General features: G+C 41.5%; 1 long non-coding RNA gene across 3 annotated transcripts in view; it reads left to right on the top strand.

Moving 5' to 3' along the window:
• Window positions 1-14,609, top strand: part of LOC106935687 (uncharacterized) — a 28,134-nt gene that overhangs the window by 3,538 nt on the left and 9,987 nt on the right. The gene's annotated exons all lie outside the window — the stretch shown is intronic.

Below are 14,609 nucleotides of genomic sequence, written 5' to 3'. Positions count from 1 at the left end.
GTGTGTGTTGGAGTTGGTGCCACAGGGTGAGCCTGGCTCAGTTAGTACGTGCTCTGGTTAAGAATGACTGACCACAGCTTGAATCTTTTTCCCCGACCAGATCGTTCTACTTGGAGCCCGCGAAGCGTCCGCCTGATTTTTCCCCACTTTCTCATCTCTTTATTCCGTCTCCAACCCCCCCTGTCCATCCTGACTCTAACACATTTCACTTCAGGGACTTAATTGGAATTCCAGTTCTTAGGCCGGCTCTTGCGTGCTAATTACGAATTTTCACAGAAATGATTTATACATTAAACGATCTCTCTTCGCTTCTTTCAACCCCTATCTTTGTTGCTCTCTTTTTCACTACCCTCTCCATCCCCCCCGACACGCACACACACATGCTTGTCCGTGGCAGATTTGAAAATTTCCCGGCGGGGTTGGAGGGCGAACAGAAATAGATCTGGTTCTAAATCAGGACGAAGCGCTCGGCACATGCAGCCTTGCTATCCTCCCTCCCTCCTGCTGCTGCCAGCAGCTACTGCACTCAACATATAAGGGAATGAAAATAAAGTGAAAAGTTTAAAAGATTGCTTTAATGCATCGGAATTAAACAGACGGTGGAAAAACCAATCGGCAAAGCCCGCCAAATCCTGCAGGCACGAATTCCCACAGGACAGAAAAGGACATCCTTAATGTCTAAAGCGAATTTCACCTGTAAGACAAACTGCCAATAAACATGGGATGAGCTGTGATGACTTGAAACCGATAAATCGCTTCTGAACAGTCAAACTTTGTAAAAGATTCCAGGCGGCTTAAGCCGTATGGATCGCTCCGTTTCACCTCCCGTGGACGGATTAAGAATCTCAGGCTGGAGTTGAGATACGGATCTGAAGCCGACAAGTTTCCAACCGCCCCGTCTGTCTGCCCACCTGTCTGTCTACCTGCCACATGTACGTATGACAGGCCTGATCCAGGAGCAGTGATAGGATAGGTCACAGCCCACTAGCTGCCTCAGGCAGTGCTAGATAGGCGGCGGGAAGACATGATGTGGCAGAGGGGGGAAAAAAATGAAGAATGATAGGAGAATGGGAGGGGGGTGCCAGGTTGAAGCAGTGAGTGTGTGTTCATATGTCAGACTCTGAGTTGTGACAAGACAGAGACAGATAAGTGGAATGGGGAGGGAGTTGTAGGGGTGGGATAAGATAAGCAGCACCTGAGTTTAGACAGAAAATGAAAGATAAGAACAAACAAGGAGAGGAGAGGAGAGGAGAGGAGAGGAGAGGAGAGGAGTCGGTGAAGCCCATCTCTTCTACCTAACCAGGGCTGGTGTCACAGTAAGACCTACTTGTCCTCTACACCCCTGTTTTTACTCTGTGCTCTCTATTTTTTCCTTTTCTTTTTGTTTGACAATGAACTGACAGCAAAGAACAAAAGAAGGCATAATGTATGCAAGCCCTCCTTTCCCCTGCACTCAGCAGGGAAGGGGGATGCAGCAAGGAGAACGTAGGTAGTATAACGTACGGGCTGATTGCAGTCGATGCACAGCGACCGAAAGCATAAAGCAGTAGCTGCTGCACAAAGTAGCCGCTCCACTAAGGATTTGTGTGAACTGATTACAGTCTATGGGACACCGTACCTCTTAAAGAGGTGAGCAAAATGAATTACCTTCTTTTCATGACTTGTTAGAAAACACAATGGAAGGATTGAGTTTGAGTCGGCTAAACATACTTTTACGTGTAGATTTTCCTTCACCTTAAACCTAATAACTTGCTTGACCAAACATAAAAAAGCACTTATATCCACACCTAGTGACAGAAATGCAAACTGCAACTCGTGTAACACCCAGTGTCGCAGCTTTCTGTTTTGGAAGATTTGATCTGCATCAGAAGTCATATCTGACTTTACGTGTTCTGGTTGCAAAAAGACCGGTGGGATTTGCTAACTGTTGTAACGCTAACTGTTACTGACGATAAAGGACTATAAGTAAGAATAGGGATAACTGTGTCATGGTTTTCTATTTTACAGACTGAGAGAAGCATTATAAGAAGCTTGTACTGGCAATTTTTTAGATGCTGAGGTTAGGCTACTCAAAATTTTGTTGTATTTTTTGTTTTGGCAGAAGTCCAAATATATTGGATATTCTTGCTATATTTTTGATTAGAAAGTCAAAATCCACATGAGAAATCAAATGCAGCGCATCATTCGTTAGACCTGGACGATATGGCTGAAAAACAAACCACGATACCACACGTTTCATATCAGTCGATATTGATAATTATGGATTAGGTTTTTTTTATTTTAAATATCTGAAGCTTTCTCATTTTATCCACGCTGTTACATTTTTAAGCAATTATGAGGCAAGATGATGAAATCTGAAACTGCTGCTGGGCAAGTTACTCAACGACTTGTTGCTAGGTAACCAAAGAGCGAGTTGAGTTAGTTGATGCCACCAGTTTTGCCGTGAGAGGTTAAATGGCTAAAGTCTTTCCTCTGCCTGCGTCCCCCAGAATCCTGTGTAGTTCTGGATTGGAGTTCAGCGAATATTCTATCAGACATATCTATTGATATTGATCATGCGTCTATGGCTATATACATTGTTATGGATTTATTGTTTAGCTCTACTACAAGGGAGGCATAGACTGGATTGACAGTACACCAAGGTTTCAAATCCTCTAAAATGGTCCATAATATTATTCCTTGTGTCTACACTTACTTTAATTAGACACCATACAAAGTGTTTGAGTGTTTTATACTGCTGTATGAAGTACAGGGTGACAATGCTTTAATCAGAAACAAAACTCTTGATTCAATATAAATATATGTAAATCAAAATCTGCCAAGTGTAAGAATAATTCTGGACCAACCTCTACATATGCCGTCTTGGCTGAGCCGATCATTTTCTTCGAGCTTCTTAGTTTCTTAGTTTGTTTTTACTCATTATTGCATCATGAGAATTTCATAGCAGCCAATGCTTACCATCAGAAAGATATTATATGTTTTTGTAACATAGTCTGTTCTGTCCTCCTTGGCTTTGATATCTTCTGCAGATCCTAATAGTATCTTTTGTGTTTGCGTCCCCAGAGAACAAAGTGTTCTACTACAAACAGAAAGTAGAAAATAAAATAAGAGTGGAAATTCATTCATTGTTTGGATCTGTACCAAATGGCACAGAGCAAAGTTAGCCCAAACCATGACATTTCATTCATTAAGTGAGCTACTACAGTTGAACAGTCGAGTTTTTCCTTCACGTTTTTTGTCATCAGTGGAGCTTATGTACAGGAAATAGGAAGAGATTAATGGTGGGAGTTAAACCCTGGAGCGCTTATGTCAAAAACTAAGATTACGTTCACAAAGCAGGCAAATGAAACTCAAACCTGATTTTTGTTTTCTTGCCCAAAAGTGACTTTTTCACTGCAGTCTGAACGGCCCAATTCCGATCATTCATCCCCCCAAAGCATCCGATCTGGGCCACTTCCGTATGTGGTACTAATTTGGATATATATATGTGATAGTTTTCAAAGCGTCTGCCATCTGAACGGTCAGGTCGTTTTTTATCTGACTTTTACGTCATTGATGTGACATGCTCATTTTCTGCATGAAAATGAGCCAGACTCTGTGAATGTGAACTTAAAGAAGGACCCACTGAACAAAATGCTATCGCTTTTATAAAACAGTATTAACATATTTGAGCTTATGCTTGTCTTTTGCCTGCCCAGAAGCAGGTGTGTACGTTACAAATAGCCTCAGACTGCTTGGCCAACAATCAGTGCCATAGCAACAGGACTAGGGTTGCTGTAGCTATGTCTGGTTATCGGCCCATTGTTGTCCTCCAGCATGGTAAGACTGGTTTGGTAATGTCAAATAAGAACTGATCATTCTGGTCAGCACACTGGAGAGGTAATCAGTGTGCGATACTTTATAGTTTGGTTCAGCGCTTACCAATACCAGAACTGAAACTTTTTATTTAAGTCTGATATAAAATCAAACTTTTGACCTTTTTCTTTGAATTATTTTGTTTAAATCTAGGACAGAATTTGGACCAAGTTTATAGGGGTCTACAAAATACTTTAATAACACATTAACATGAATTATATAAAACAAAGCAAATTTTGTGTATTTTTTTCCTACATAAAGTAAAAAAAATAAATAATTATATATATATATATATATATATATATATATATATATATATATATATATATACATATATATATATATACCTGATAAACTTATAAATGATGGGATTGATTTCCATGTAGATGCACAAAATTCTTTGGCTTCTCACTTTGGCCAGCCTCCCTTATGTCTCCCTACTAGATAATTGATGGTTTATCTCTCACACACACACACACACACACACACATACACACACACACACACACACACACACAGTCATCCTACTTGACTGATGATTTCAGCTGCGATAATTAAAGAAGCATTAGTTGTGAGTGAATAAAACAGGCATCAATCCTGCTTCCAAACTTCCAATCGTTCTGACCCCCCTCTTCCTCCAGTCATGGCTGTGGTTGTTTGTTTCTTCCTCTCCCTTCTCTTCTATTGGATTTTTTTTTGTTTTATTTCATCACTCTTCCCCATGCTATTCTCCTTTATCTTTTTATTCTTCTTTCTTCCGGCTCCTTTTGTCATCTTCCCCCTCCTATTTTTGTACTCATATCCTCTTCTCCTGTTTTTTTTCTTCCATCTACCCCCATTTCCTAATTTATCATTGCCTCTCCGTTCTTACACATCACCTCCTCCCCTCTGATTCCATCCTCTAGCTTCTTGTGTTCAGCATTCCCAGGAGAAGCAACAACGTTTTTAGCCGAGCTTCATGTGCACACATGGAGACATTTGGAAGCACACTTTATCTAGCACACACACACGCACTTTTTCGACACCGCAGGTGCTGCATCAAGATAAATGAGCCGTCATTAGCCAATCAGGTCAGCCGGTGGGAGGGCGATGGAATACCAAGGAGCGAGATCAGCCGGTGGAGGTCAAGCTGCTGACAGGGAGGGTGTTTGTGTGTTTCTGGGAGTGTGTTTCTATGTTACCTTGTGCCGCTGCATGCTGTGATATTGAGAGGGAGGATTCCCTGATTAGATCTGAGCTCCTACAAAGTTTTCTTCTTCTCCTCCTCCTCCTCACAGCCCGAGCTTTCTCTTCCCTTCCTTCCGCCATTGCCGTTTCTTCTTTTGTTTTTTTTCCCCCCAGCAGCACTCCTCTGGGAAGTGGAGGAGTGCTGCAGATTGTTGCTGCTGCCATTTGATGGCCTAATTGGTATCTCCGGCCTGTTGTTTTTATCTCCTCATCAGCAGCTCGTCAAAGTGAAGAAGGCAGAGGTTGAGGAGGAATTAAAAGCTTTTCACATGTTTAGCATCTGCCTCTGAATTTCCTGCAGGGTGGAAAGGTAGACGCATGATTTGTGTTTTTCTTGGCATCATCTCAAGAGAAAAGGCAACTGAAGTTGTACAAAACAAAGTTAAACTGGCACGAGTTTGAGTAGCAGCTCGGTAATCATCCATTATCTATTGCGTGTCAAGATTGTATTAACATTGAAAAAAACACAATTGAGCCGTTTCTATTAAATAAGGAATGCAATTAAAATCACATGTGAATAACGTAGTTCATATTTGAAAACACACCACACCAACATCCTCCTCCCATTTCCTGTCGTCTTCTTTGTCTTTTCCACCAGTAGTAACAGTCGACTGTTGATCACATGACTTGCAATGGAAGGTTCTTCCATTGCAGTTTTGCCAAACATGATAATTTCCATACGGCCAAGTTTTGTTTTGTTTTGTTTTGTTTTCCTTTTCAAAAATTGGTGCGTTTGCATTAGGTGAATTTACTTTCATACTTCTAATTTGCACAATGTCACGGTTAATGGAAATGTAGCTACAGAGACACACACGACAAACAACCCTGGACACCTAAGGACAGACATCCTAACAATCAGGTGTTTGGAATGTGGGAGGAAGTCTAGCTACCGAGAGAAAACCCACACATACACAGGGAGAACATCCGAACTTCATGCAGAAAGACCCCAGGGCAGGACTTGAACCCAGAACCAGCAAGATGGTTCTGGTTTCAAGTACCAGAACCAGCAAGAAGCTACACACATATTTGTGTTTCTCCCAATTAGTCTCCAAAACATTGGTAATGCAAATGAATGTGGCTGTTCTCACCAAACCTAAGAATAGGGAGGGCAAAGAACTAGTCCTATAAAAACTTTGAATATGATGCTCTGAATCTGCAGACCTTCAGCAACTGGCCGTCCTACATAGCACCTGAACCTTTAGCCCATCCCAAAAGTAGTGAGTCTGTGAGAGGAGAGAACCTCGTCCCTGATGCTATTGGTCAGGGACGAGGGGTTACGTATCTTAGGAATGTCTTCACAAAGAAAGGAAAAATGGAAAGGGAAAGCAATAGGTGGATTGTTGCTGCATCTGCAATGATGCAGCAACGCTGTACCAGTTTGTTGTGGTGAAGGTGTAACTCTGAATTTACCGGTCAATCTATGTTCCTATCCTCACCTATTGTCACAAATTTTAGGTAGTGACCAAAAAACAAGATTGTGGATACATATGTCAAAATAAGTTTCCTCCACAGGGTGTTTGGGCTCTCCTTTAAGGACAAAGTAACAAGCTTGGTCATCCAGGGGGGACTCACAGTAGAGCCGCTGCTTCTTCACGTCGAGAGGAGCTAGTGGAGCATGGCTCAGGGATCTGGTTAGGATGGACGCCTCCCTGGTGAGGTGTTCCAGGTACATCGCACCAGAAGAAGACCCACAGGAAAACCTCTTGGTCTGGGTTAGGACATGGAGGGACTATGTTTTTGGGCTGGCTTGAGAACTCCTTGGGATTCTCCCTGGAGAGTGGGCCAAAGTGGCCACGGAGAGAGAAGTCTGGGTCTCCCTGCTTGGGATGCTTCTCACACAACCTGATTCTGGATTATGAATCCATTATTATATTATAAGAGATAATGGATGGATGAAAGGGTAACTTTCGAGATTTAATGGAAATCCTAATTATTTTGTTCTTGGTTACACTGTGGGCCAAGGTAATAGATAACTGGGTTTAGGCCTGGGTTATGGTTGGAGTTTAGGTTAGGGTTGACACATTAATGGTAACCGGATATGAATAAGTGACGTAATAAGGACTGATATAATTTTTTAGTTGTGTGTGTGTCTGTGTTTTTGTTCAGCTATCCTATCAAGGACCTTATCTGGCATATTTACTAACCTTATAAAGACCAATGGGCCTCATATGGACCAAAGCCCGGTGCTTGGTAGACCCCCTTGTTTAGGGTGTGAATTAGATGTTGGTTAAGTTCAGATATACTAGTTAAGGTTATGTACTAGAGGTAAGGTGTGAATTAAGTTTAGGTCAGGTTTAGTGTTAGGCATGTACTGTTAATTATTAGGTGTAGGGTAAAAGTCAGGGTTGGGCTGTAGAAATGAATAAAAAATGAATGGAAGTCAATCCAAAGTCCTCGTGAAGATAGAAAGACGTGCTTGTGTGTGTGAGAGAGAGTTCAGTAGGCTTTCAGGATGGCTGCAGGCTTTCTTTGATCACTAATCCTTCCTCTGGCCTGACTTTCTGTCCCTTACACATTTTTCCGTCTGACCATCTTTGTGTTTTCCTCTCATCTCCACTCCAGCGCTCGCCTCATGCGTCCCGTTGCCATGTCTGCATAGAGAGCAGCTTAGAGGCGGATATCTAGGGCAGGGTGTCCTCTCTCTCCGTTTTTCTGACTCTGTTTCTTTCTCATTCTTTCACATGCCCCTACTTTAATGTTGTTGGATTTTTTCTTCTTGCATTTAGAATGTCAAGCTTTTCAAATACAAACACTGAGTCTTTGTGTGTTTTAGTTCACTGATTTAATCCTGTGAGCTAGAACACTTTTCCACCACCATCTACATGCAAAGTAGGTACAGGCACAGAGTTAGAGTTTGAAATGCTTCCTCACTTATAGGATATATTGCTTTAGATAAGACTACAGTTACCTAAAAATATTCATTCTGTTTGGAGGAGAAAATCAGTGTTTAGGACCAAAACATTCGCAAAAATGTGAAATAAGTTATTTATTCCTATAAGCAGAATAACCTATAAGAAGAAGATTGAGTTTGTCAAAGATGCCAGTTGTCTTTAACAGAAAAATAGATTATCATGAGGATCACTAAATCCTTGTGAGAGAAACTAATTACCTTCCTCATGTTCTGAGCTGAGTGTAACGGGATCCATGAGTAGATCTAACAGTAGACTTTATTTGGAAAATATTTATTTTAGATGTAAAAACAATACAGCAGTTATACTGTAGGATATTTAGCTTAAATATTGTCACCCAAACATCACCATGTTGTTCGCGCTGCAGTGCATTCTGGGTAAATGACACGTAATGGTCCAGCTGCCTGGCTCCGTCCAGCCAAAACAATAAGTAACATTATTAAGCATTTTGAAATTGAACCAGAGCTCACTGAAATCAACAAGAATGTAGAAATCACAAGAGGTGATGAAGGTGAGGAGAAGGTGAGATACACAACACAAACGGCTAACTCTTTCAACACCATAAAGCTCCTCTTGACCAACCGGAGAATGTTTCAATACGTTAAATATAGTTCAGATGTGAATTGCAAAAGCATTGTGAAAGAACAAGTAAAGGATTTGGATGATGAAGTGAAGCAGTGGTTGGCAGGTAGAACTAAGAACAAGTGGAGTGGTGATGTTGGACTGATTTCTCATGTGTGTATGGAGGAAGTTAGAGATGCGTGTGTGTGTGTTGGAGACAAGCACAAAGCAGAGGCCTGTGGAGAAGAGAGAAAGCTCCTGTGTGTTACAGAGTCAATAGGCTCTTTGTTTGCTGGGCCTGGGAGACAGTTAGCCATTAGAACAGACTGGGACTCCACCATACTGAGCCTCACCTGAATATAACCGCACCTGATGAAACGTCTTGCATACAAAACAGTGACAGAATGTCAGAGATTATTTCCAACCATATTTCCCGTTTGGATGCACAGTTTTGTACTCGGAACCTTTGGAGGATCAGGGCTGCTGGTTTAGTTGTGGCCTTCAGTTAATCTGTGATTGTGGGGGAGGGTGGCGCCGGACAGTGTACCTGAGAACTGGACAGAGGGCATTCTGTGTTGGACAAGGGAGAGAGCAGTAGCGAGAAGGAGTCGGGAAAACAGAAAATGGGAGGAGTGGAAGACAAAATGAGGTGGAGGTGGGGGCTGGGGGGCAGGAATGCAGCCTGTACAGGTAAAAGCTTTGTCCAGGTACCAAAAAACTAGCAAAGAATTCCCGGATCTGCACCGGTTTCAGTGTTCATGTAATGGTACGGAGAGTGAAACTCGGAACAAAAGAAGGATGCGGAGGTTGGGAAATCACCAGTAGATAGACTTCTGCACCACAGCCAGAGGATGGGAACTGGGAACAGTTTGGAATAGTTGGAACAAGATGTAAGTAAGACCACAACATTTTCTGAGCTCTTCTGCTTAAAGTACTCTGAACATTCTTTAGGTTGTAATGGTCCTCTTCTCAGCTGTACAACTGCATTTAACTATCTAAATATCAGGATAGCAAATATTTTTTAATTATTTGAAAACTTACAAAGAAGATGGAGAATGTAGAGAAGGCTTAGTGGTAGATGTTTCTCAGAGACAAATTATGCTGCAGTACAAGAAGTCAGATATGCGTTAGTAAAAATTTCTTAAACAAGATTTCTTTGTCTGTTAATATCAAACTTCACATTTTCACTCCTATTTGTTCATGTTGGGCCCCATGCCTGGTTCCTCTTCCACTAAGGCAGCCACCACTCAACTGTTGGTGCAGAACGGAGAAAACACAGCAAGTTACGCTATGCGTCCTCGCGACTGGTTGACTCAACATTATCAGCTTTATGTCACATACAAAACAGTACAATACGAACGCTGTTTCCTGCCGAGCGACTTTGTAAAGTACAGATATGTCCGTTTTGAGTCCTTGGACCTCCGAGAAATGAAGCATGTCCAAGTATGATGGTGACAACCTAACACTGCTGCTGCACGTTACATAAGTTATTGCCAGCTGATGTACCAACCTTTCATAGCTGGCATGGAGAAGTCGAGAAGCTAAAGTCTTTCCTCTGTCTGCATTCCTAAGAGTGAAGTTGTCAAAATTCTACCGGACGTATTTTTGTTGATATTGATCATATCTCAATCACAGTAGATATCTACGACATATCTTTCAATTTCCTTGAATTTGAAAGAATTCAAGGAATGAAAAGGCAGAGAACATATTTGAGAATCGACGTTAGAATATAAGGGAAGCAGAGCAGTAGCAGTCAGCCAGGAGACAGACGAGCATAAAAACACAGCAAGGAACAGGGAAGTTTGTGGTGAGACAGCACCGATTTCCTTTCCGATCAAATACTGAGTAAAATTGAAGCTGATATCGGCGATACCGATCCGATACTTTGTGCAAACACTTAATTTACCTGTTAAATCTTGGCTTCATAAAATACAAGACATTACTGTAATGAATTCATTTCAAACACAGAATTACATTGAAGTAACAGCCTCATTTGCTATGGCTAGGTTACTCAAGAACAGCAGAAAATCATACAAAATATATGAAAATAGTGTTGCAAACAACAAGAAAATAGCAAAGTATATTAACCCTACTGGAGGTAAAAAGAAAGGACACAAAATTTAGAGAATCATCTATGCTATCTTTCTGCAAGGCATGGAAGCCTACATCCAAAGGCAGGTCGTAACTTTGAATAATGGAAAAAGCTCTGGGTGTAAAGTCTCTGGAGTGTTGACCACTGGGATCGGCATTAGGATTCTGTCACTGAAACTGAAAGGCACAACGCTAAGCTTATCTATGCTTTACGCACGGACACACACAATACGCACACGCTCGCATGCCTGCGCGCGTTCCTGCAAACACTGATCGCCTTATCTCCTCGTCCAAACAAGAAGATAACAAATAAGGCACATTGTCTGTTTCCACAGTGGATCTCGATAAGACTCAAATCAGCTTAAATGCTCACAAACACACACCCATGCATATAATCACATAAAAGGAGGCAGAGTGTGTATTCACAGGAAGCAGGCTGAAAAAACTGGGATTTAAAACAGGGATAGATGACTTTGACAGTCATCCTACCAGCTCCAAACTCTTTGAGTGCTCGTCTTTCATTCTTAAACCCTTCATCTCTGCTTGTCTTTCCAGGCCTTTGACTCTCAAATCCCCATGTTTGTTAACGAGCTGCCTCCTGAAATATAGAAACTCACCTTTTCTTTTCATCTAAAACAACATATTCTGATACAGCAGATTAGATTTTTTTTTTTTTTTTAAATCTGCACTGTTGTTCTTTGTGATTAAGGTGATGCGCTTCCTAAATATTTCAGGACTGAAGATATCTGCTTTATAGTTTAGCTTAAATATAAGAAAAATCAACAAAAAAAACCAAAAAAAAAAACGGATACATTGCTGGCAAGGAGTGGCAAAAAAGTGAAATGTTTGCTTTTTTATTTAATGAGATTAATAAGAGTGATACAACAAAACTACTTTAGTCCTTTTTACTACAAAAGCTAATTCTACTTTTATAGCAACAATTCATAGAATTAGGTGAGACTTTCCAAACAATACAACCACAGTCAATAAAACAAGATAAAACACTGTTATATTATTTGAAACTTTTTATTCTGCTTGGGTTCCTGTACATTTTCTCTCCTTGTCTCCTTCTATGAGATTGTCATATAAAGGTAGTCATAAGGAAATACACCTTTGATACACCAAGATGGCAGCAAAGTACTTTTAATACCATCCTTGGTATGTGTAAAATTTGCATTAACAGGAAACCTGTAGCTCTTTTCCAGAAGCACTTCTGCACTCTACACCGTTTGGTTGGTTTTCCATTACAGTTGTCATCATGCTACTTTTTGGCCACAGAGTCTAAAAAGTAGCATGATGGAATCTGTACATGACACTAACACAATACAACACAACAATGGAGGACAGGGAAACTATAGAATATCTGCTCAGTCTGTCACAACCCCAAATATGCTCAGTCACCGTTGTGAGTTTCCAGAAATGAAGGGTTATTGTAAGGTAGTCACTCTTGTGTCACAACTGGTGAGTCTGCTGCCCAACTACACTAAGTAGGTGCTAGTGGGAAAGAGCCAATGTGGAAGCGGTAAGGTGCAGTTCTCTGGGGCTAAATGAATACAGATGTAATATTAACACATTGTAACATGATACAATGTCTCTGGCTCTCTTTGTTTAGGTCCAGGAGACCCAGAGTAAGCAGGTCTCTGTTGGCCTGAGGAGTCCACATGGTTTAAACTTGGCAAGTAGTTAGGAAATGTTTTTTGTCAAAGACCATTTAGTGCTTTAAACACCAATACCTGCATTTTTAAATCTACCCTTTTACAGGAATCAATGCAGTGATTTAGGAACGGGTGTTGTATCATCCATTGTATGGTGTTGGTAAGGACTCTGGCAGCAGCATTTGGATGAGCTAAAGATGCTTAACTGTTTTTACACAGATATGTAAAGACAGCCGTCTTGTAATCGGACCTAAACCTAAATTTCCTTGCTGGACTGCAGGAGGTGTTATATACAGTCTGGACAGGTTACCAGTCCATCACACAGCAATTTGGAGACACAGAAGACAAACAACCATTCACAGACCTAAGAGCAATTTGGAGAAACCAGCTAACCTAGCAGTCATCAGGTAACTGCATACGTAGTCATTTTTCAGGACTGAGAGGACGCCTGAGTAACTGAAGAGAATCCGGACATTGGCTGGGAGACCCTGTAAACTTAATGGTGAACGATAAAAGCATGTGCTGTTTATTCCGTGCTTTGTTTGGTCAGTACAATCCTTTATCTTTGCAATGTTTTAAGAATGTCATAATATGATTTCCCAGCAGTTTTTTTTTGTGGATATTAAAATTAGGTCTGTGTTCAAAACAACACAGAGGTTTCTTGCATGCTCTTTGGTCCCAGACGGTCAAATCTATCCTTATATTTAGTGAGACCAAAAAGTAGTGGACAGAAGTCATGTGGAAAGTTGTGTGTCATCAACAAACATATCAAAAAGAGGCATCATATGATGTTCAAATAAGACATTTACATTCACTGGATAAAAAGACACATCTACTTTTTTTTCTCATTCTGAAGTATGTCTTAAAATAAGTTTGACTTTGTTCATTTAACATCTTAAAACTGGGCGTCTGTCTCTTTAAAAACTCCTGCTGAAACTCTGCCTTCAGGAAGTAATCACAACATGACTCCTCTATTAATCCTTTAGCAACTTTTTTTAACCTTTATTACATTGAGAAGTAGCTCCCATAATGAGTTCAGCAAACTCTCAGTTCCACCATTTATTTGCCAATTACTGTCAGCTAGTCTGAAGGAGCTGAGTGCGGGAGGCGTGGGGAGGGCTGCTTCTGTGAGGGGGAAACTCAGAAACTGTAGCTCCAAGGTCCGTAAGGCGGTACTAGATCCACCCAAGATGTTTTGCACTGCTGAATGGTTGCCATGGAGATTAACTGATTTCTCAGGTATGTTTTTGATGAGGGAAAAACATATCATGATGTAAAGCTCAAAAAAGTTGATTTTACATAATACTGCCCTTTTAAAAATATAATCGGTGAGCTTATTCTGAATAATATATGAAATTTCCTTTGAACTCGATTATAATTCATGGCCAGGGTTACTGCTTTTGAGGTGACTGAACCAATGAGATGACATGGACACGTGGGCACACCGCTCTCTCAGAATGAATAAAACTTTTATCAGATTACATAATAAACTCATGACTGATCCGTTGTTTTCCTTCAGCCAGTGTCCCCCCACACCCGACCGTATGCTGAACCACGCCACAGTTCCTCCAAGCGTCGGGCACGCGGCTGTCCGTTCTCACCGCTGCACTTGCGGACGCTCGTGGGCCGCAGTCGCCTCCCTCTTCCTCTCTGGTTAACGTTGAGTCATCCACTTTCAGCCGCTTAATAATTCAGAGGCTCCATAAACTGTGTTTTCACCTGTGTCATCTTATGCATCGTTCTGTAAAAGCACCCCGGAAACGACAATCCGGCAAAACAAGAAATGGCCGAGGGTTGGGTGGGGGTGGAGGAGATGTTGAAGGATGTGAGATAGGGATATGTGGGAGACAAGAAGGATAGAGAGTGGAGAGAGACAGAAAAGGAGAGAGAGAGAGAGAGAGAGAGAGAGAGGTGTCTGAGCTCTGTTGTAAAACCTCTGCAGGGCCTTGTAAGCTGTCAGACAAGCTGAGGGTATTAAAGCCATAGAACTGGGAGAGATACACACACACTTTTGGGGACACACACACACACACACACACTCAGATGCGGATCATTGTGAGGAGAGAAAATGTTACTCCTGATACCACCATGACTGACTCACTGCTGTGTTTTATGGCTTTCTATTCCTATGTGATTTTCTCTGGCGTGTCACATAGGGTCTAAAGCCATTGGGTACAGAGTGGGAGATCTGCAGATGGGGATTAGATGGATGTATGGGATGGCAGAGCAGGGATAAAAAGAAGAACCCTCCCTCCCCCCCCCCCCCCCCCCGGGGAGCTTGTGGAGGGCAGGACAAAAAACAACACCACCA

The sequence above is a fragment of the Poecilia latipinna genome, unplaced genomic scaffold (assembly GCF_001443285.1).
Source record: "Poecilia latipinna isolate Pla-1442-1.1 unplaced genomic scaffold, P_latipinna-1.0 Scaffold2002, whole genome shotgun sequence".
In the NCBI taxonomy this organism is placed as follows: Eukaryota; Metazoa; Chordata; class Actinopteri; order Cyprinodontiformes; family Poeciliidae; genus Poecilia; species Poecilia latipinna.
Note: the sequence above shows the minus strand (reverse complement) of the source record. Positions and strands in the feature narration are given on the sequence as shown.